We start from the raw sequence: 23,410 nt of genomic DNA on the forward strand, positions 1-23,410 counted from the left end.
GGAGGTTGCGGTGAGCCGAGATCGCGCCATTGCACTCCAGCCTGGGTAACAAGAGCGAAACTCCGTCTCAAAAAAAAAAAAAGATAAGAAATTACAACCCAGAATTTCATATGCGGCCAAACTAAGCTTCATAAGCAAAGGATAAATAAGATCCTTTTCAGATAAGCAAATGCTAAGGGAATTTGTTACTACCAGACCTGCCTTACAAGAGCTCCTGAAAGCAGCACCATATTTCCTAAATATGAAAAGGAAAGATCATTAACAGCCACTAAAAAAAAACACACTTAAGTACACAGACCAGTGACACTACAAAGCAACCACACAAACAAGTCAGCCTAATTGAACCAGCTAACACAATGACAGGATCAGATCCACACATAGCAATACTAACCTTGAATGTAAACTGGCTAAATGTCCCAGTTTAAAGGCACTGAATGGCAAGGTGAATAAAGAAACAATAACCCTGGGGCTGAGTGCAGGGGCTCACGCCTATATTCCTAACACTTTGGGAGGTTAAGGCAGGTGGATTACTTGAGCTCAGAAATTCAAGACCAGCCTGGGCAAGAGAAAGAAACCCTATCTCTAAAAAATAATAATAATACAAAAATTAGCCAGGCATGGTGGCACACACCTGTAGTCCCAGCTACTCGGGAGGCTGAGATGGGATGATGGCTTGAGCCCAGGAGATCGAGGCTGCAGTGAGCTGTGATTGTGCTACTGCATTCCAAAAACAAAACAAAACAAAAAAAAGAAGTGCAAGGTACAGAAGAGGTCAATGTACCAAATATAAAATTAAAAATTAAAAAAACAAGACAGCCTCCCAATGCCTTCTCCCCTATTCAACATTAAAAACCCTCAACAGATGCAAAGAGGAAAAAAAAAAAAAGATTAAAGATAAAGCTACAATTATTTGTAGATTATCCACTGTCTACATAGATAACCCCAAAGACTCTAGATATAAGTCAATAAAAGCACAAAAACTAACCCAGACGTGGCGGCTCACACCTGTAATCCTAGCACTTTGATAGGCAGAGACCAGAGAATCACTTGAGGCCAGGAGTTTAAGACCAGCCTGGGCAACACAGCGAAACCCCTTCTCTTTAAAAAAAAAAAAGTATAGAACCAAAATATAAGTTAGTTTCATTTCTATATATAATCAGAAAATACGGTTTTTAAAAAACATCATGTATAAATAATAAAAATATTCTAGGAAAAACGCTGACATTTGATGTACAAGTTCTTTATATAAGGAGAAAATAATAAAACTTAACTGGAATGATTTTTTAAAACATAAAATAAATACAAAGCCATATTATGTTCTTAAATAGGAAGCCTCAATATCATAACAATGTCAATCGATTCTTCCCAACTTCATCCAAAGATTCAATGCAATACCACTCAAAATCCTAGTATCATTTATTGTGGAAATCAACGAACTGACTCTAAAACCAACATGGAAAGGCATGATTATGAGTTTTCCTGGAAAAAAAAGGTCAGGGTACTTGACATACTTTATACTAAGAATTCTTATATGGCGATCATAATCAGGACAAATAATCAAGTGGATTACTGGCACCAGAGGAGACAGCAGAATTAAGAGCCCAGAAACTTAGTCTGTGCATATATAGATACTTAATATTCACCCAAGCAACCACTGAGATCACAGGAGACTCAAAAATGGACTACTCAAATAGGCTGGAACAATCGGTTATCTGTTATCATACGGGGAAAAAAAAAAGTGGATCCTAACACAAAAGTCTTTCCATGTGGATTAGCGACTTAAATGTAAGAGTAAAAAGCAAACAACTTTTAGAAAATAGAGATTATCTTTTAATCATAATTAAGATATGACACAAAATTTTAAAACATAAATCACGAAAGACTAATAAATGCAGTAAAATCAAGAACTTCAATCATTAAAAATTAAAGTTTTTTTAATCCAATCATACATTGGAAGAGATATTTGCAACACATATAAATATCAAGAATTAGATCTAGGCCCGGCACTGTGGCTCAAACTTATAATCCTAACACCTTGGGAGGACGAGGTGTGTGGATCACTTGAGCTCACGAATTCAAGACCAACCTGGGGAACATGGCAAAACCCTATCTCCACAAAAATTACAAAAATTAGCCAGGTACAGTGGCATACCTGTAGTCCCAGCTACTCAGAAGGCTGAGGTGGGAGGACAGCTTCAGCCCAGCCAAGGTTGCAGTGAGCCAAGATCACACCACTGCACTCTAGCCTGGGTGACAGAGCCAGACCCTGTCTCAACAAAAAAAGAGAATTAAATCTAAAACCACATAAAAATTGCTATGACTCAATCAGGAAAATTAATCCAAAAAGAAAAATTGCAAAAAGTAAATATAGACAATTCATAGAATAAGAAACACAAATACATTTTACAGAATAAGAAACACAAATGGTCTATGAATATCTGAAAAGAAACTAAACCTCATTGGTAGTCAAGGAAATACAGATTCAAATTACAATGAAACAACATTTCTTACCCACCAAATACATATTTTTTGTTTTTTGAGATGGGAGTCTCGCTCTTGTTGCCCAGGCTAAAGTGCAGTTGTGCAATGTCAGCTCAAAGCAACCTCCACCTCCCGGGTTCAAGCAATTCCTCTGCCTCAGCCTCCCGAGTAGCTAGGGCTATAGGTGCATGCCACCACATCCAACTAATTTTTTTGTATTTTTTAGTAGGGACCGGGTTTCACCACAGTGACCAGGCTAGTCTCAAACAGGTGTGAGCCACCATGCCTGGCCCTATAAAATTTTTTAAACAGAAAATTCCAGGCATTGGCAAGAACACAGAGCAACAGGAATACTTATACATTACTGTTGGGAGTGTCAACTGATTCAATCACTTTAAAAAAATAATTTGGTGGACGGGTGCAGTGGCTCACACCTGTAATCCTAGAACTTGAGGAGGCCGAGGTGGGCAGATTACTTGAGGTCAGCAGTTCAAGACCAGCCTGGGTGAAACCCCATCTCTACTAAAAATACAAAAATTAGCTGGGCATGGTGAGTATGCCTGTAATCCCTGCTACTCGGGAGGCTGAAGCAGAATCACTTGAACCCAGGAGGCAAAGGTGGTAGTGAGCCTAGATGGCACTACTGCACTCCTACCTGGGGGACAAGAACAAAACTCCATCTCAAAAAAAAATTAATTAAAAGTTTTTTAAAATTAAAAATAATTTGACATTACTTAGTAAAGCTAAACAAGCCCATAGCCCATAAAATGAAAAATTCTGCTCCCAGATATATACTCTAAATACGTGCATGTGCACGAAAGACATGAATAAGAATGTTCATAAACAGCATTGTTAGTAATAGCAAAAAACTAAAAACAATCCAAATGTGCATCAATAGCCCAGATAAATAGTGATATATACAAATAATGAAATACTGTATAGCAGTAAAATTGAATGAACTGCATACAATGCCATAGATGACACTTAAAATAAAAATGATGCTTACAAAAGAAATCAGATACTTACATTATTAATCCATTACATGAAGATCAAAATAAGTAAACAAAGCAATACATTGTTCATGGACACATAAACAAAAGCAAGGGAATTTTTAAATACAATTCAAGATAGTGGTGGGGGAATAGTAAGAAAAGAAGTGTGATTTGGGCCATAGAGGCGTTTCCACAGCATTGGGAATGTTCTATTTCTTACTCTGTGGATTAAGAGTTCACAGTATATAGGGGAGGGACGGTGCGGGGTGGGAAGCAGGGGAGAGATAGCAAGGGGAGAAATGCCAGATGTAGGTGATGGGGAGGAAGGCAGCAAATCACACTGCCACGTGTGTTCCTATGCAACAATTTTGCATGTTCTTCACATGTACCCCAAAACCTAAAATGCAATAAAATAAATAAATGGGAAAAAAAAAAAGAGTTCACAGTATGTTTTCTTTTTTTAACTATAAACTGTACAAACATGATTCATATATTCTTAAAAGTTTCACAATACGTTTTAAGTCAAATAAAAACTCAAGAATACAAATGCATGCTTCTTGAAGCATTGTTTATAATAATAAAACAAAAACACAAGCAAAAAAATAAATAAACCCTGAAAACAAATTAAGTGTTCTTCTATACCAGAAATGGATAAATGGACATACTGATAATAGAATATTATATGTGCAGTTAAAATGAATTAACTCAATGCACATGTATAAATAGGGATCAAGTCTCAGAACAGATTTAAAAAGCAAGCTGCAAAGCCAGGAGTGGTGGCTCACACCTATAATACCCAGCCTTTGGGAGGCCATCGTAGGAAGATTACTTGAGGCCAGGATTTTGAGACCAGCCTGTGTAACAAGGCAAGGCCCTGGCTCTACAAAAGTAAAAACAATAAAAAATAAAATTAAAAAAGCAAATTACAGAATATTTACAAGTACACTTTTTATGTAAAATGTTAACTATAATTATTGTTTTATGAACACAAGCATATATAATAAAAGGATAAAAATGGACAGAGTTCAAATCAACTTCAGAACAGTAGTTAATAGAGGAGAGAATGGGATCAGAAAGGGGTTTAAAGAGAGCTTCAACTTTATCTGCAGTCACCTGCAAATTAGAAGTATTTATAATTAAAAAATAAAAATATTCCCCCAAAAGAAAAACATAAAAATATTCTGTCTCTCCCTAACATATAAACACACAAAGAGAGAAAAATAATAGAAAAGAGAAAAAATACTGTCTAGAACAAATGCAGTGAACAATGTAATAGGAAGCTACTATCTTCCAAGCTGGTACATTCAACCTTGCTTAAAGGAAAGTTATTCTTGGACTTCCCAGCCTTCAGAATTATGAGAACTAAGTTTCTGTTGTTTATAAGCTACCAAGTATATGGTATTTTGTTACAACAGCCTAAACTGACTAAGACATTTACCAAAACAAGCTGCCTCTAGGTCATCATTTTAGCTAACATTTAAACTCTCTTCACTTGCAAAAATTTATTATTTTCCTAATACTATTCTTTAAAATGCCATCTGGCCAATGAGGTGGCTCATGCCTGTAATCCCAACACTAGGAAGGCCTAGGTGGAAGGATCACTTTAGGCCACGAGTTTGAGCCTAGCCTGAGTAACAGAGAGAGACTGTCTCTACAAAATAAAAAGCCATCAACCAAATTTCTGAATCCCTTTTCCTAGTTATATGAAGAAATAATGCAGCTGATGTTAAAAATGAAAAATAAGGATTCTGAAAGGCTTGAGAATGAAGATTATACAAATTTAACCACATATATATATATCTCTCTCACACACACACACACACACACACACACACACGTGATTGTTAACTCTCCTATAAAGTCAAATAGGCACAATTAAATATTTGATGTTTACCCCTAGGATTTGAGGTTTTTTTGGTTTTTTTTTTTTTTTTTAAAGACAGAGTCATGCTCTGTTGCCCTGGCTGGAGTGTAGTGGTGCAATCTCGGCTCACTACAACCTCTGCTCCCAGTTCAAGCGATTCTCCTGCCTTAGCCTCCTCAGTAGCTGGGACCGCTAGGCATGCGCCACCACACGCAGCTAATTTTTGTATTTTTAGTAGGGATGGGGTTTCACCATGTTGGCGAAGATGGTCTCGATCTCCTGACCTCGTGATCCACCCACCTTGGCCTCCCAAAGTGCTGGGATTAGAGGCGTGAGCCACCACGCTCGGCTGGGATTTGAATTTTTAAGAACATATTAACAAAATATCCTACCACAATTCACAAGCTATACATGTAATAAACTAAAAATTATAGAAGAAAAGTCAGCACAATCAGTGAAGATTCCCATGTAGGCTTTATCTCCTACATGGGATTGAAAAAACAGTTTTTGATTGGCAAAGATTCTATTTGCTAGTTTTGACGTGGCATTTATAATGCGCAAGCACCTGCCACTGTGTTAAGTTTATAACTTAATCCAAACCAGAAGCTTGAGCTATTTAGTCATGTACTAATAGCAGGTTACTTATCAGACTGAATGAAGGAGAATTTCATTCATAAAAAAAAAGAAAGATGAAGATCAAAATAAACTTGGACTCATCATGAAGAGAACAGAGCCAATAGAAATTTAGCTACCAGGCTTAAGCCTGGAAGTCCTCTTGACTTCACATTGAGATGACCCACTAGTCTAATTTTTTTTTTTTTTTTTTTTGAGACGGAGTCTCACACTGCTGCCCAGGCTGTAGTGCAGTGGTACGATCTTGGGTCACTTCGATCTCCGCCTCCTGGGTTCAAGCAATTCTGCCTCAGCCTACTAAGTAGCTGGTATTTCGGGCGTATGCCACCATGCCCAACTAATTTTTTTTGTATTTTTAATAGAGACAGGGTTTCATGATGTTGGCCAGGATGGTCTTGGATCTCCTGACCTCATGATTTGCCCACCTCGGCCTCCCAAAGTGCTGGGATTACAGGCATGAGCCACTGCGCCCAGACCCACTAGTCTATTTTTAACCATTTCTTCTCCATACCAAAATGATTCCATTATATTCAACCAGGAAAACAAAACATTCACCTTCAATTGATACTACAAACCATATACTTTATATAATTAATCTTCAATTTATCTGGAAACCAATATGCAAATGAAATTATAAAGGTAGAAATGCTCTTTTGGTCCTTAAGTAGACAACAATTAAGGAAGACAAAGCAGATGCAATTAGATGTTTACACAAATAGTATCCATTCAAGCAAAATAAAACAATGTGATATCTATTTCAATGCAAGACTGCTTCTAAAGCAGTTGGGGGATTTGCTTTGATGTAGAGGTGGGAGGAAGCATCTCCAAAGATAAAGCAGGAAATAACTTCAAAACAACTTTTGGGATTAAAGCCCATTTTTAAGTCTTTTATGAATAACTGAAAACAATTTTCCCCTTTATTCAAAACAATTCAAAACTCCTCCCTCTCCTTAACTCTTACTTCAATCTCTTCCTTTCCTCCTTATCCCTATTGTCCATCTGAAGCCTTCCAATTTCATCTCCTAAACAGATCTCAAGTCCAGGTCACCAATGATTTCCGATCATCAGTACCCTGGCTTAGGGCATCATCCCTATTATAACAATTTCTTAATTATTCTTCTTGCCTTTACTGTCCCCTCAAATCCTTTCTCTATATCACTACCAGGAATTACTCTTTAAAACATGTGAGCATCCCACTCACTTGCTTAAAACCCTTCAATGGCTCCCTGTAACTCACAGAATAAAGTTAAAATTCTTTCATTCATTCAACAGTTAATTGCCTATTATGACCAAGCAAAAACTGTGCTAGGTCTGGGGATATTAATGGGACACCATTAAAACACTTGTATCCTTCAGAACCAGAATAATTTTTGTAGGATGAAAAAGTCAAAGTAAATTCTTCTCCCCAAAAAAATTCAGCATCTGGACTGCAGTTGAGATCCATAAAGATCCTATGACGTTGTTAAGAATCCGGTGTAATTTGTGATTGTTTCAAATCAAAAGTTAAAGAAAGTAACAATTCCCACAATTTCTAGGCCCAAAAATTCTTTCAGAAACCTTTATGCTTATAACACAACATATAGCAGAATTTAATAAAACACTGAATTAAAAGAATGCAGTTACCTCATTTAATCTAGTTAAAAAAAAAAACCATGTATTAGTTTCATATGCATACCATAATTGAAAGCGTAATTCAATTTCTCTATAATTCAACCCTTATCACTTAAGTCAGGCTGCACCTAACCCCTAATTCACAAACATTGAGGTTTAAACTATATTTTAGCATTTTTCCAGGAATTCAAAAAGAAATGCCAAAGAATACCTAAAAATACATATCATGATTTGGTTAGAATGGAATAAGAATGGTAAACAAGAGACATTCAGCCATATGGTAAGACCAGTTATATGACAAATACTTCTCTGCAAGAGCATGGAAGATTTTATTTCACATATTCATTCATTCAACAAATATTTATTGAGTCTCTTCTATGTGCAAATCACTATTCTAAATACAAAGACTGTAACAGTGAAAAAAAGGAAAAATGCTTATCTTTATCAAACATATACTTAATAAAGAATATAATGAATAAAAATGGTTTTGGAGGCCAGGCGTGGTAGCTCACACCTATAATCCCAGCATTTTGGGAGGCCAAGGCTGGTGATCACTTAAGGTCAGGAGTTCAAGATCAGCCTGGCCAACACTGTGAAACCCTGTCTCTACTAAAAATACAAAAGATTTGCCAGGTATGGTGGCACGCCTGTAGTCCCAGCTACTCGGAAGGCTGAGGCAAGAGAACTGCTTGAACCCAGGAAGTGGCGGTTGCAGTGAGCCGAAACAGCACCACTGCACTCCAGTCTTGGCGTAAGACTCCATATCAAAAAATCATAAAATGAATTTGGAGTTCTAAAAATAAAATTTTCTAACTATATTAAGTAACGAGTTCTGTGGTCATGATGTTTTGATAGGGCCTTGAAAGGGAAGACTTACAATTTTAAGTTCTTCAATTTCAAGTTTCTCAAGATTTCCTCTATCTTTAAGCAGGTAGGTTAGATAGGTCCTAGTTAGATTAGGTATGCTTTTATCTGAACATTTACATTATTCCTCTGAAACATATACACGACTCCACACATAAAAATTGCTAACCCTGGCCGGGCGCGGTGGCTCAAGCCTGTAATCCCAGCACTTTGGGAGGCCGAGGCGGGTGGATCACAAGGTCAAGAGATCGAGACCATTCTGGTCAACATGGTGAAACCCCATCTCTACTAAAAATACAAAAAATTAGCTGGGCATGGTGGTGCGTGCCTGTAATCCCAGCTACTCAGGAGGCTGAGGCAGGAGAATTGCCTGAACCCAGGAGGCGGAGGTTGCTGTGAGCCGAGATCGCGCCATTGCACTCCAGCCTGGGTAACATGAGTGAAACTCCTTCTCAAAAAATAAAAATAAAAATAAAAAAATAAATTGCTAATCCTGGCAATTTTTAAAGGGTAATTTAATTCATCCTATCTCTATTAATATTTAGGCATTTTCCCTAAAACTTGCAATGAAATTAGTTTTACCTAAATTTGGTAAACTATGAGAAGCGTTAAAAGTATACCAAGTCAATGTATCTTGAAACAAATGACAGCCTAAAAAGTTTTCAACCATATAACCCATAACAATGGATTTCTATCTGGTAGATTTCAACAAAATTAGTTAAGTACCTGCATGAGTAAAGTCTACAGTTCAAAAGTCACTACTTTACAACTACTCCAAGGTTTTTAGATAGATGATATAGCTGTCAAAAGTCTACAATTTACTTAAAACACTTCTTGGTCAGATAATTATTACCTATTTTGATCTTTTTTAATGTGAAAATAAAATGTTCACAAAGTATTAATGATAGTAGATAGTAGCATACCTTAAAAAAAGAAAACAAAACAAAAACTATATATACATGGAGGGGACGGGAATTTGTCCTCACTGGAACCAACATATTCTGGATATGAATGTGCCTTCCCTGCCTGCAGTGCTTCTGCCAGCATCACCATCAAGGTCATGGGCAACCCTTGTTCATCATCAAGGTATACTGCTCAAGGAACTCATTTCACAGAAAAAGAACTGCAGGAATGGGTTATAAAATGTGGAAATCACTGGTCTTACCACATACTCCATCACCTAGAAGCAGCTGATCTAACACAATGGCCTGCTGAAGATTCACTCAGTTACAGTGCTAGCTGGGAGATCAAATCCTCAAGAACGAGGGTTCTATCTTAAAACATGCATTAACTGCTTTGAATCAGTGAGCAATATAAAATGTTGTTTTCCCCATAGCTAGAATACATAGGCCTCAGAATCAAGGGGTAGAAGTAGAAGTAGCAGTTCCTCTATTATTCCTAAAAACTCCATTAGCAGAAGTTTGGTTTCAAGTACCTATGACTTTGTTATATGCTGGTTTGGAGGCCTTGGTTCCCAGAGGGAATGATTCCGCCAGGTTCCACTGAATTAGAAGTAACAACTACCATGTCCTCCATACCACTAAATCAGAATTTCTCAATCTTGGCACTACTGACAGTTTGGACTGGATCAGTCTCTACTCGGGGGACTGTCCTGAGCATTTCAGGATGCTTTACAGCAATCCTGAACTCTAACCCACTAGATGCCACTAGCATTCCCCCACCCAGCCAAAGTTGTAACAATTAAAAATGTCTCCAGATCTGGGAGGCAAAATTGTCCTAAGTTAAGAACCACCACACTATATCAACAGTCAAAGGAGGAAGTTATTCTATTAGCTGATGTAATTCAGGTAATTCAGCCCTATTACTAAGGAGATAGTAGACTGTTGCTACATAACAGGGTCAAAGAGGACTATGTCTGGAACCTCGAGGATTCCCTGAAATATTTTTCTAAGCCTACATATATAAGAGCAAAAGTTAATGTAAAACTACAGCCACAGGCACGCAAACACATGACGCAGGACCACTGAGGATTTGTATTCTTTTTTTATTTTTTTATTTTTTTGAGCTGGAGTTTCACTCTGTCGCTGAGGCTGGAGTACAGTGGTGTGATCCCACTCAGTGCAACCTCCGCCTCCCAGGTTCAAGTGATTCTTGTGCCTCAGCTTCCCAAGTAGCTGGGGCTACAGGCACCCACCACCACACCTAGCTAATATTTGTAATTTTACAGAGATAGGGTTTCACTATGTTGGCAAGGCTGGTCTCGAACTCCTGACCTCGTGACCCACCCACTTCCGCCTCCACAGTGTTGGGATTACGGGCATGAGCCACTATGTCCAACCCATAGTCTCTCTTTTTTTTTTTTTTTTTTAAAGACGAAGTCTTGATCTGTTGCCCAGGCTGCAGTGCAGTGGCACGACTTCGGCTCACTACAAACTCCACCTTCTGGGTTCAAGCATTTCTCCTGCCTCAGTCTCCCAAGTAGCTGAGACTACAGGCTTGTGCCACCATGCCCCACTAATTTTTTGTATTTTTAGTAGAGACAGGGTTTCACCGTGTTAGTCAGGATGGCCTCGATCTCCCGACATCGTGATTGGCCCACCTTGGATTCCAAAGCCATATTCCTTATTAACGAAGATTTGGGTTACCCCACCAGCTGAGGTGCTGAATGAGAACAAAGGAAACATGGAACGTACAGAAGTAGTTATAAATACGAACTATAATCTCTCCACCAGTTACAGAAGCAAGGTCTACAGCAACTATATTTTCTTCCTTACTTATTACAGGGAGTCAGGCGAGTTTATAAATCAATTCCTTCTCTTCTCTATGTTATACAAATTTTATTAAAGGTTAACTTTATAATTTAATCCCTATGTAACAGGATATTCAGAAGGGACTATTAATTAGAGGCATAATTAACACAGCCAAGTAATGGGTAGTATAAATATCCAGAAATTGATACAATAATAATGAGACTTTGCTCCTCAGTTTGGGAGGAGAGTAAGGACATTCTCATTTTTTTTCTTTTAAGATGGAGTCTCGCTCATTGCCCAGGCTGTAATGCAGTAGCATGATCTTGGCTAACCGCAGCCTCCACCTCCTGGGTTCAAGAGATTCTCCTGCCTCAGCCTCCCAAGTATCTGAGATTAAAGGCACACGCCACCATGCCTGGCTAATTTTTGTATTTTTAGTAGAGACGGGTGTCACCATGTCGGTCAGGCTGGTCTCGAACTCCTAACCTCATGATCTGCCCACCTGAGCCTCCCAAAGTGCTAGATTACAGGCGTGAGCTACCACATCCAGCCAGTATTCCCATTTTTACAAAGAACATTTTCATCTTTTTAGGCAAGAGCTTAGAGGTTTTTTCTTGTAAATTAGATGAAATATTTGTATAAAGGCTGAGTGGTCAAGCACGTTGGGAGGCCAAGGCAGGGGGATCACCTAAGGTAAGGAGTTTGAGACCAGCCTGGCCAATATGGTGAATCCCTGTCTCTACTAAAAATACAAAAAATTAGCCCGGTGTGGTGGTGCATGCCTGTAGGCCCAGCTACTCAGGAGGCTGAGACACGAGAACCGCTTGAACCTGGGAGGTAGAGGTTGCAGTGAGTCGAGTTGGCACCACTGCCCTCCAGCCTGGAAAAGAGAGTAAAACTCTGTCACAAAAAAAAAAAAAAAAAAAAAAAGCCGAGTGTTCAAAGAGGTGGACTGTGCTAACTGCTAAGCTGCTGTCTCTCATTTTCAAACCCCATCCTTCTATACTTTGTTTTCTGTTGGGGAGATTACCCTGCAAACCATACTTCTTTATTGGTTGTTAAGGCTCTGCCAAAGAGACAATGAAGAGATACTGGAAGAGACACAAAAGACTTGATTCTATTTGTTTCTTGTTCCTGTTGGCATCACCTCCACTTAATTTTTCTGTACAGTCTAATAATATGAAAATGCCTTATATTTATTCCAGGTTCTGGAGGTCAAGCAGAGAATTAGACTGTCAAATATTTTTAGCTGACATCTGTGAATGCAATCAAAACTGTCCTAAAGAAAGTTTACAGCCTCTTTGGGAGGCCAGGGTTGGTGGATCACTTGAGTTCAGGAGTTCAAGACAAGCCTAGACAACATGGTGAAACCCTGTCTCAACAAAAATTAGCCAGGCATCATGGTGAGTGCCCATAGTCCCAGCTACTCAGGAAGCTGAGGTGGGAGGATCACTCAAGTCCAAGAGGTCGAGGCTGCAGTAAGCCATGATCACACTACTGCACTCCAGCCTGTGCAACAGAGCAAGACCCTGTCTCAAAAAAATTAACAGCCTGGCCAGGTTCAGTGAATTATGCATTTTGGGAAGCCAAGGGGGAAGGACAGTTGGAAGCCAGGTGTTCAAGACCAGCCTGTGAAACACAGCAAGACCCTGTCTCTACAAAATAAGAAAATAGCTGAGTGTTGTGGCATGCACCTGTACGTAGTCCTCACTTCTTGGGAGAATCACTTCAGCTCAGGAGTTCAAGGCTGAAGTGAGCTATGATCATACCACTGTACTCTAGCCTGGGGGACAGAGTGAGACCCTGTCTTCAAAAAGGAAAAGAAAGGCCAGGCGTGGTGGCTCACACCTGTAATCCCAGGACTTTGGGAGGCCAAGGCAGGCTGATCACAGGTCAAGAGATCGAGGCCATCATGGCCAACATGGTGAAACCTTGTCTCTACTAAAAATATTTTAAAAATTAGCAGACGTGGTGGCCTGCATCTGTACTCCCAGCTTCTCTGGAGGCTGAGGCAGGAGAATCACTTGAACATGGGAAGCAGAGGTTGCAGTGAGCTGAAATCATGCCACTGAACTACAGCCTGGCAACAAGAATGTGTCTCAAAAAAAAAAAAAAATCTATGGCCTAAATAAAAACAAACAAGATCAATAAACATCCATATATTTATATATATTAGCAAAAATCAAAAATTGAAACTAAAAAACAATACCTGTTAAAATGGCAATCTTCCCAAAATTGATCTATGGACTCAGCACAATCGCACAATCCCTATCAAAACAGACTTTTTGAACTCCCAACCTCAGGTGATCCGCCCGTCTTGGCCTCCAAAGTGCTTAGATTACAGGCGTGAGCCACGACACCCAGCCAAAACAGACATTTTAATAGAAATTGACACGCCAATCCTAAACCATACAAGGATATACAAAAGATCTAGATGAGTCAAAAACAATTCTAAGAAAGAAAGCTAGAGGACTTATACTACCTGACTTTATATTTTATTATATAGGGTGGTACTGGCATAACAACAAGCACGATCACAAAGGAAAAAATTTTTTTTCTGAAAATAGAACCTCTTAAACACCAAGAATGCTGCCAGACCAAGTCCCATCAAGTAAAAGGGCACAATAAGAAGCTTAAAAAGGGTTAGGATTAAGTTACATTTGCATAAATAAGCCGGTTTTTGTTGTTCAGGTCTCAATCCTTAAATGAGCATATCTTGTGTATGGAAGGTGCCTCCTCATTAATTACGGCACAAGAACAAAAATTAACTAAAGATGAGCCACAAACCTTAGTGTAAATCCTAAATAAAATTTCTATAGAAAACACAGGAGAAAAATTTGTGACCTTATATTAGACAAAGGTATCTTAGATATACCAATAACATGATCTATTTTTTAATTGATAAACTGGACTTCAGGAAAATTAAGAATATCTGCTTTGAAAGAACTGGCGAACAAAAAACAAGCAAAAAGTAGGAGAAAAGATTTGCAAATCATTTATCTGATAAATAGCTTGTATTCAGCATATATTATGAACTCTCAAAAGTCTAATAAAGCCAGATTTTTTAAGAAATGGGCAAGAGAGATGAACAGATCACCAAAGAAAATACTCAGATGGTAAATATGCACATGAAAAGATGCTCCATATCATTAGTTATTTGGGAAAGGCAAATCAAAACTACAATAAGATATCACTTCATACCTACTAGAATGGCCATAATTTAAAATAAAATGCTAAATAAGTGTTGGCAAAGATGTGGAACAACTGGAATTCCCATATACTGCTCTAAGATGATACAATCACTTTAGGAACGGCTTGGCAGCCTCTTAAAAAAATTACAAGATATAATATCCTACAACATAACATTATTATATACACCCACTATATGATCCACCCATTTCTACTCCTTTGTATTTACTAAAGAGAAATGAAAGTCATGTATATGAATCTTCAAAACAACTTTATTCATAATGGTGAAAATTTGTGTTGTCTTCAGTTATCCATCAACAGGTAAATGAATAAACAACTTACAATATATCCACTAAGACAAAAACAGCTCAAGGAATCCCTAGGGATGGGATGAAGGTAGGAATGGATTACAAGGAAGCTGGAGAAAACTTTTGCTGGCGATATATATTCATCATCTTGATTGTCGTTTTTAGCATCAATAATTTATGTGTATATCAAAACTCATCAAATTAAACATTTTAAATATGTGCAGTTTAATTACTGGATAGCAATTTTACCTTAACCTAAAAGTGTAGATCACTCATGGTGGTGGAAAAAATTATTAAAAAGATGCAAACCTTCATGGAAGGCTGAGAGGTTTTGTAAAGCTTCAGGAAAGAATGAGCCAAAGGTGGCTGTCCTTACCTAGAGGCAATTAGGGTAGGAGGAGATACAAAGGAATGTGACGGAGTTTTATCTAAATAGCTTGTTTACTCATGTTATCCTAAGACCAAATTTTGATTATCCATGAGCAGAACTGCTCTCTACTGTGGCGGGGGTGGTGGGGTGGGGAAACACGCAGAAATGTTAATTACCCACTAATGGCGTTTACTCGAGACCTTTGTCATTTAACCTGTACTAAATAAATGCAGAGCATCTCCAGCATATTGGGGCTTCACAGCCAGACTCCCTCTTCAGTATGTGTGAGCCGTGCAGTCCCCTGGCCGTGCTTACACAGGCAAAACATTTGTGTCTGCATAGTTCTGTCACTAGTCAGTTAGACTTGGCAGCTGGTGTCCCTGCATGAGGAACGCTGCAACGTATCGCAGATAGCAATGGGGCCCTTGAAAACGAAGGTGAAGAGACTGACTGCACAGTCAGTAAGTCATTGGTGCCCACTCGTGATTTCTTCATGGGAATTGTCCAGACTAGGGTTTCATCATGGGACAAGTTATCAGCTCAACAGCAACAGTATATATAAGTATTGAAACAGCTGCTTAAAGCTACTGGAGTCTTGGTTTTGCAGGCTCTATTAAGGGACCTAATGCAAACTGTTGTTTCCCATAATCCATGGTTCCCAACAGAAGGCATGCTAGACTTAGAGCTCTGGGAACAAGTAGGGAGAAATCTTAAACAGCATCATGTACAAGGGCAAAGGGTCCCAGTAACATCTCTAATGTTATGGGCCTTAGTTAGGGCTGCTCTGGCCCCGCTACACACAGAAGACCCTAAAAAGAGAGGGGAGAAGGAAACATCACCTACCTTACCGTAGCCTTATCCATCCCCCTCAGCCCCACTGTTACTGAGTAAAAGTGCCACAGAGGAGACAGAAATTCTCTGAGTCCCCTCTCCCAATAAATTGGAAAACAGACAAGGGATACACTACAGCTATAGGGCCCAGTCTTAGGCAAGTGGCATTAGAAGGGGAGCTCTTGGCCCGCCCAGTGATGCAAAATCAACAAGGCAATCAGGTGTATGCTTATATAAAGTAAGAAAAAGCATTAGAGAAAATGGAGCCACTAGCCCATTTACAAAAGGATTAATTGAGGGCATAGCAGACAACTTCCATATGAGCCCATAGGACTGGTCAGTACTAGCTAAAATAACTTTAGACACCAGTCAATACCACCTCTGGAGGGCAGAATTTGATGAATTATGTGAACAGCAAACCCTTTTCTAATAATGGCCACTGTTATTCCTCCCCTACCCCTGACATGGCTCTTTCTAGATCCTATTTGGGTAGAACAGTGACCTTTAAAGGGAGAGAAACTGCAGCAGGCCCATGAATTAGTTGAGAAGCAATTAAAAGCTGGCCGTATAGAACCATCAAATAGCCCCTGGAATTCCCCCATTTTCATCATTCCCAAAAAGTCTGACAAATGGAGACTTTTGCATGACTTATGGGCTATTAATGTTAATTTGCAGCCTATGGGGCCTCTTTAGCAGAGGCTCCCTCCCCTGCAACAATCCCTCAAGATTGGCCTATAATCATTATTGACTTAAAAGACTGCTTTTATACTATTCCCTTTGCAGAACAGGACAGAGAAAATTTGCATTTACAATACCAGCTATCAATAATGAAAAGCCAGCTTGCTGATTTCATTGGAAAGTGCTTCCTCAAGGAATGCTGAACAGTCCTACTATGTGTCAGTATCAGGTAAATCAGGCTTTGCTCCCCAGTAGAAAACAATTTCCTAATTGAAAGCTTATTCATTTTATGGATGATATATTACTGGAAGCTCCAGTGGAGCCCGTACTTTTAAGTTTATATTGCCTCTGTCATAAGGAATGCACAGTTAAGAGGTTTAATCATAGCATCTGAAAAAGTACAAATATCCTCTCCTTGGAAATATCTTGGATACATACTAACTTCCTGATCAGTAAGACCTCAAAAGGTTAAATTAAATACTAGCAACTTACATAGCTTAAATGATTACCAAAAATTACTGGGCAATATTAACTGGCTTCGCCCCATGTTGGGCATATCTACAGATAAGTTGCAAAATCTGTTTTCTATCTTAAAAGGCAGTGCTGCCCTGGATTCCCCCAAGTAGTTAACCCCTGCAGCAAAAAGGGAAATTGAAGAACTAGAACAAGCCATTTCTCAGAGGCAACTAGATCAAATATACCCAGGATATTCAGTTCAACTGTTTATTTTTCCCACTAACCATTCCCCAACAGGATTAATAAAACAAATGGCCTCAGGACTGCGCTTCCTAGAACGGGTTTTTTGCACACATACCAGGACTAAAACACTATCTTCCTATATCCGGCTAGTTATAAAGTCATCTATACAGGCCGCAGACAATGCCATCAGTTGCTAGGTTATGACCCTGATGTCATAAGAATTCCTTTGAGTAAAATGCAATTCAAAGCAATATTGCCCCTATCTCTAGATCTTCAGATTGCACTCTCTGATTACACAGGCCAATTCGAACATGCCCTTTCTGCTGACAAACTGCTTTAGTTTTTATCTCATACCCCTGCAATTATACCTACATAAGTAGTTCACTCCTCCATACCTAACGCTTTAACGCTGTTTACTGATGACTCTGGTAAGAATGGAAAAGCTGCTGTCTGGTGAAACTGCATAATTCCCTCACTTGATCTAGATTTACTAGCACTCAGAGAGGGGAGGTTAGAGCCCTAATATTGTCCCTGGAGACATTTTCTGTTCAGCCCATCAATATTGTTAGTGACTCTGCTTACTCTATTTATTTATTGCAGAACCTTGAGACAGCCCCTCATCAAGTCTACTCTCGAGCCCACCCTGTGTGCCCTTTTTGCTCGACTTCAGCAATTGGTGGATCAACGTACAGACCCTATTTTTAATCACAGATATGCGAGCCCACAGCTCACTGTGGCATACTGGCTTATGGCAATGATCAGGCAGACCTACAAGTTATGACATCACTGCTTGACCAAATCGCCCAATCACATCAATTTTTCCACCAAAATTGGAGAAACTTAAACAATTTCAAACTTACCCAAACACTAGCTAAACAAATTATCCTGCAATGCCCAGACTGTCAGCTCACAGGCACATCCCCTGCTTCTACAGGTGTTAATCCTAGAGGACTAGAACCTAATCAGTTATGGCAAACAGATGCTACAGACGTCCCTGAATTTGGAAAACTAAGATATGTACATGTTATCTATCGATACCAATTCTCATCTAATTAGCGCACATGCGCTGCCTGAAGAGTCCACCAGATATGTCATTAAACATCTTCTTTTAACTTTTGCATTTATGGGGTGGCCCACAAAAATTAACACTGATAATGGTCCAGCTTATGCCAGCTCACAATTTTAACAATTTTGTCACACATAAAACATCCAACATTCCACAGACATTTCGTATAACCCCCAGGACAGGCCATAGTAGAACGTGCCCACTCCACCCTTAAAAATAGGCTCAGAAATGCTCACTTCGGCAGCACATTTACTAAAATTGGAACGATACAGAGAAGATTAGCATGGCCCCTGCACAAGGATGACACGCAAATTCGTGAAACGTTCCATATTTTTTTTTTTGAAGTTTTTCATTCATTGTTGGAAAGCAGATTACATTTTACACTAGTAAAATATGTTTATTACTTGAAAAAAAAATAGGCTCAGAAAACAAAAAGGAGGAGTATGAGTAAGGACCCTGCAACACTACTAGCACAAGACTTATTTACCCTTAATTTTTTTAAATTTAGATGACAAGTTTCAATCAGCTATAGAAATGCACTTTGCTAAAACCTCTCTAAACATAAAACCCACAGTTTTATGGAAGGATGTAAATAGTAATGTATGATGTGGTCCAAATGATTTGCTAAGACGGGGAAGAGGATATGCTTGTGTTTACACCCCGTCAGGTCCTCTTTGATTCCAGCACAATGCATCAAACCATATCATGGCATGGCTAGGACCCAACCTGGTACCAAAGATGAAGAAAATGACCCTGCAGGACCCACAGCCCTAGATGATGCAGCTTCCTCCAATGACACAAGCCCCAGACATTACCTGGGGAATGCTGAAGAAAACAACTCAGGAGGCTGAACGAATCTTGCTCCAAACATAAACACCATTCACTCCAGATAATTTTTAACTTTTTTATTCTCTGTTACCTGTACCTGCTACACTCTATTGAGCCCATGTTCTAAATCTGCCTTTTTTCCACCTGTTACTTAGGCAGACACTCCCTTCCTAGCCTTTAACAATGCGACTGCTTGGCTAGGTGGAATTGACATACCCCCAGTGGGGTCGCTCATTAATGGCATACATTGGACTAAGGTGCCAGATAACACTTAATATCACTCCACTATCCTCCCACTGTGTGTAAGTTATAAAAAGTCCTAACCCTTACTGTGTACCTGTCCAAACACAAGTGTGGCTACATCATGGCAAAGGAAATGCCTTAATATTCTTGCTTGCTGGTAGCCTCAAACCAGGCAACCAATGCTACTTTCCCCAACATTCCTCCCTGTGCTAAAGAACCAAGCTGGGAAAGTAATGGATTCCACTTTGGCTGGGAAGCCTGTCACAGCGGACAAGCCTGTAGCCTCCAGTTAGACAATTATAACATCTTAGACTGGAGCCCCCACAGTCATTTATAGGGCAATTGTAATGATGTCTGCATCAATCATAGTCACATCCTGTTCCCCTATGATTTGGGCCAATGGGGATGGGGTATCGACCCCAAGTCAAGTCCATGCCACCCCAAGACACATTATGGTACCTGGGACATCTTAGCATCTCTCTTAACACCTGGCATGGGACATAACTTAATTCCAGTAACAATTATACTATGATTTTATTCATAATCACACAGATCAGTACCTAATTTTCACTACCTATCCATATGTTTTCCTTACAGGAACCAATATTTCTATTACACCTCAAAACTCCACATTTGTGACCCAAGTGTAGGGACAGGCTTGGTTCACCTCATGCACTGCTAATTACAATACAGCTGATTTAAGTATTACTACCATTATGGTTTTAAAAAGACAATCTGAGGCATTCCTACTACTCAATTTGACATGCAACTGGCAAGTTTCCTCTGCTCTTGCCACCTTAGAATGTGCCCTGTCCCAAGTCAAATACAAAAGATTCATATACTTATAGCCTTTATAGTCTCAGCCATAGTCATCCTAGCAACTGCTAGTGTGGCTGTAGCATCTACTACTGAATCAGTGCAAACAGCTACTTTTGTAGATAACTTGGCCAGAAATGTGTCTAATGAACTCCTCTTACAGCAGGGCATAGATCAAAAAATTCTTGCATGCTTGCAAGCCCTCAAGGCTGCCTTGGAATATGTAGGGGTGTGGCAGCAAGATGCACTGGCATTCCATCAGCAATTAAACTGTGACTGGGAACATAAGCATATGTGTCACCTCTCTACCTTGGAATCGATCAATACATAGTTGGGATGAAGTGAAACAACACTTCTGGGGAAACTTACATGATAATTTAATGGCAGACATGAAGTAACTTAAAACTAAAATTCTAGAATCCCTAAACGCCATATATCTACACACCCAACAAACAGCCATATGGAAGGGTATGTGAAAACATCTCTCCTGGATTGAGCCCCATTCCTGGAGGGTCACTGCTTGACTGGAAAATGATACTGATTATACTCATGTTTGTCTTATGTTATTTACTAATTCTAGGATGCAAAGCCAGAATATGACTTACAACTGCTGCACCTAACAAACCCGTTGTAGCACACATCTGTACTCTTCAACCAACAAAACCTGATGCAAAAAACAGAAAAAGGGGAGATATAGGAGATCGGTCAGGGTTATGGGAAAAATTATAAGAAAGATGCAAATCTTCTTGAAAGGCTGAGAAGTTTTGCAAAACTTTGGGAAGAACCAGCCGAAGGTGGCTATCCTTACCCAGAGGCAATTAGGCAGGCAGTTTATCTAAATAGCTTGTTTACTCATGTTGTCCTAAGACCGACCTTTGATCATCCACGAACAGAACTGCTCGTTACTCGGGGGTAGGCAATGTTAATCACCCACACTAATAGTGTTTACTAGAGACCTTTGTCATTTAATCTGTATTAAATAAATGTGGAGCATCTCCAGCATAATGGGGCTTCACAGCCGGACTCCCTCTTGAGGATCTGAGAGCCATGCAGTCCCCTAGCCACACCTGCACAGGCAAAACATCTGTGTCTATGTACTTCTGTCATTCATTGCTCAGACAGAGTCTGCTGGTCAGACTTGGCTTAACAATTGTAGAAATTCTATCATTCTAGAATAGCAAAAAGCAATAAAGTTCCTAAAAACAACAACAAAAACAACAGGCAATAGGTCTTGTCTGTTTACTCATACACTTACCCAGGTATGTGCTCTTTATTATTTCCCACAGTTTTGTACTTCCATTTGAGATATTTTCCTTCTGCCTAAAAAACTTTCTTCACTAATTTTACAGTGTAGGTCTGCTGGTCATATATTGTCAGCTATTGATTGTCTAAAAATGTATTTATTTCACCTTCTTGTCTGAAGGATATTTCTGCTGAAAGTAAACTTCTAGGTTGGCAGGGTTTTTTTTGCCAACACTTAAAAAATGTCTGTTATTTCCTAGTTTTCACAGGTGTGTTAAAAAGTCAGTCATCAGTTATATTGTTCCTTTGAACACAGTGCCTTTTTTCCCCCTCTTCTGGCTGCTTTTAAGAATTTCTCTGTTTCTAGTTTTCAACAGTTCCATTAAGATACGCTAAGTATAGTTTTGTGTTCATCCTGCCTGGGGTTTGCTAAACTATTTGAATTTATAGGTTGATACCTTTCATCAGTTTGGGAAAATATTTTACCATTACCTCTTCAAGTATTTGCTTCCATGCTAATCTCTCTACTTTTGGGTCTCCAATTACACATTAGACATTTTACAGGTGTCCCACATGTCTCTTAGGCTCTGTTGTGCTCTCTCTAGTCTTTTTCCTTCCTCTGCTTTTACCTAGATATTTTATATTGATTTGTCCACAAGTTCTCTAGTCTTGCCTTTTGCTGTGTATAGTTTGCTACTGAACCGGCACAATGAATAATTAATTTCAGATTAATGTCAATCAATTATTAATTGTGGGGGGTTTGTGGAAGTGGTGGTAAGGAAGATTTTGTTCTGTCTTGTTTTGTTTTTTAACATGGCATGCACTATGCTAAGCCCTGGGAATAGAGCAACGAACAAAACAGACAGAGCCTCTGCTCTTATGGAACTTAAATAGCGTATGTTCAATTTACCTGGGTTTTTTTTTTTCTTTTTAAAGAACAATAAAGAATAGGGAAAGAGGTGGAGTGAGGTCCTAGAGTCCTGCACCAAAGTTTCTAATTAAACTACAAATAAAAACCTTAAGCAACCAATGCTGTGTTTTCGATTCCTAGAATGTCCATTTGGTTTCCTTCCATGGATTCCAATTCTCTATGAAAATTTTCATCCATTTTGTCCATAATTTCCTTTATTTTCTTAAGTATACTATAGTTATTTTAAAGTCCTTGACTGATAACTAATTTTCTAAGTCTTCTGCAGTTTTTTTTTTCTTGAATTTTTCCACCCTTTCACATCTCTAGAAATTGTTAATAGCATGCTACTATTACAAATGAAAGAACCATAGATACCCCAGAACATAGCCTCCCAGTAAGAGCTGTCTATTTCCTCTATTAGGCAAAAGGGATGAGAGAGGCTGGTCACCTCAATCCAATCAGGAATTGAACTGGGCCCATGTTACAGTTTTAGTAAAATGCACTTCCTCTCTGATTTCTTTTTCCTTCAGTATGTGTCCAGAGTCAGCAAATGTCAGCAATCCTCTGCTCACCTATAAAGGAAAGGTCTCTTCTATCTCTGGAATTCAATTAATCTAGTCCTCATTACTTCCATAGCTCTCCAATATTTTTTTTTAATAATGATTTTTTTTTTTGAGACACAGTCTTGCACTGTCACTCAGGCTGTAGTACAGTGGCGTGATCTCGGCTCACTGCAATCTATGCCTCCTGGGTTCAAGCAATTCTCCTGCCTCAGCCTCCTGAGTAGCTGCGACTACAGGAGTGCACCATCACGCCCAGCTTTTTTTTTTTTTCCTTTTTTTTTTTTTTTTGTTTTTTTTGTAACTGCATTTTTAGTACAGACAGGGTTTCACCATGTTGGTCAGGATGGTCTTGATCTCCTTACTTTGTAATTCACCCACCTCTGTCTCCCAAAGTACTGGGATTACAGGCGTGAGCCACCAGGCCTGGCCTAAATAATGATTTTTAAAGTTCATCCAATTGTGGTCTTTCTTCTAACTTGTTGCAGTTATATATATGACTGTACTGTGACCT

At 39.1% G+C, this 23,410-nt stretch overlaps 1 protein-coding gene, 1 long non-coding RNA gene and 1 other non-coding gene across 12 annotated transcripts in view; 1 reads left to right on the forward strand and 2 right to left on the reverse strand.

Annotated features, from left to right (window-relative positions):
- LOC116553463 overlaps positions 1 to 2,116 on the reverse strand; it is a 21,964-nt gene extending 19,848 nt beyond the window's left edge. Inside the window, exon 1 of the long non-coding RNA XR_004269758.1 lies at positions 2,020 to 2,116. This is a non-coding gene — a long non-coding RNA (uncharacterized LOC116553463). The remainder of the gene's footprint in view (positions 1 to 2,019) is intronic.
- NF1 (neurofibromin 1) overlaps positions 1 to 23,410 on the reverse strand; it is a 306,641-nt gene that overhangs the window by 265,602 nt on the left and 17,629 nt on the right. The gene's annotated exons all lie outside the window — the stretch shown is intronic.
- LOC116553625 lies at positions 18,526 to 18,632 on the forward strand. Its single transcript, XR_004269845.1, has one exon. It is a non-coding gene; the product is annotated as a U6 spliceosomal RNA (small nuclear RNA).

The sequence above is a fragment of the Sapajus apella genome, unplaced genomic scaffold (genome assembly GCF_009761245.1).
Source record: "Sapajus apella isolate SASKATOON/1434 unplaced genomic scaffold, GSC_monkey_1.0 scaffold12, whole genome shotgun sequence".
Lineage (NCBI taxonomy): Eukaryota > Metazoa > Chordata > Mammalia > Primates > Cebidae > Sapajus > Sapajus apella.